A 1,067-nucleotide genomic window follows, 5' to 3' on the forward strand; every position below is an offset into this window, starting at 1 on the left:
GAGGGCACAAAGCGCCTGCGCAGCAGAACACTCACCCCTCCCCCTAGTGGCCATTGGCTCGCTCCTTTAACCCCCCCCCAGCAACGACCCCGCGGCGCCTCGCACCGCGCCTGTGTTTCGCCCTCAGTTTATGAGCAAAATCCTGAATCGGAAAATCCCGGCGTTGAGGAAAAGTAGCGTAATTAAAACCAAAACCCAGCCATGAGTTCTGCCCGCGCGCACAAGCTGGGCTTCACTTTATTGACGGATTTATAGTCAGGCTTTCTTCCAAGACTGTCCTGAGAAAGCAGAGTGCTGATTGGCGCGAGGCGAGGTCCTCAGAGACCGGCTTGCCTCAGATTGGATAGGAAGCAGGCAAGTTGCCCCGCCCACGGAGGGGTCTAGGTGGAGAGGCTCGGAGGAGCCCTGCTGCGGCGTTTGTTTAGGCGTCAGGAAATACGATTCCCAACATGCACCGCTGTCGCCGCAAGCCGGGGCTCTGTAGTGCATGCTGGGAGCTGTAGTTTGCCAGGGACCCAGTGCCGCCGGGGGAGATGGTAGAGCTTCGCCCATGCGCTGCTGAGGGAGAGCGGCGCGACGCGGGAGTCGGGCTGCGGGGGCTTTCAGGGCTTTGATCCTGCCAGTGCAGGGCTCCATAGGCAGCAGCCTGGACGCCCTGGAGGGCTCGTGGGCAGCCTCCCCGAGTCCGCTGTTAACCCAGGACAGTTGCGTGTTACCCAGTGGGGCACGTAGGAGTGTTTCCACGTGCTTCTCCCGCAGTGGAAACAGTAGATCCAGGCTTGGAGTCAAGTCTACACCAGGGCTTGGCTCAGCCATGAGCCCAAGGCAGGGGAGATTTGCACTGCGTAGCCCAGTGGTCTTCTACATTTTTGTACCATTTGTAAACATGGATGGCCAGACCCAGTGCCCACTCAGGCCCCAGCCCCCCAGTGTGTGGGGGCTGGGAACAGGTGTGTGGGCCATGGATCTGTGCCAGTGTGCAAGGAAATAGCCACAGGCCCTCACCTTTTTCTCCTTTCAATGCAAAACCATTTTTAAAGTGTGGTGATCCATGTCTGAACAAATAT

The sequence above is a fragment of the Crocodylus porosus genome, unplaced genomic scaffold, assembly GCF_001723895.1.
Source record: "Crocodylus porosus isolate Cpor-Errol unplaced genomic scaffold, CroPor_comp1, whole genome shotgun sequence".
In the NCBI taxonomy this organism is placed as follows: Eukaryota; Metazoa; Chordata; order Crocodylia; family Crocodylidae; genus Crocodylus; species Crocodylus porosus.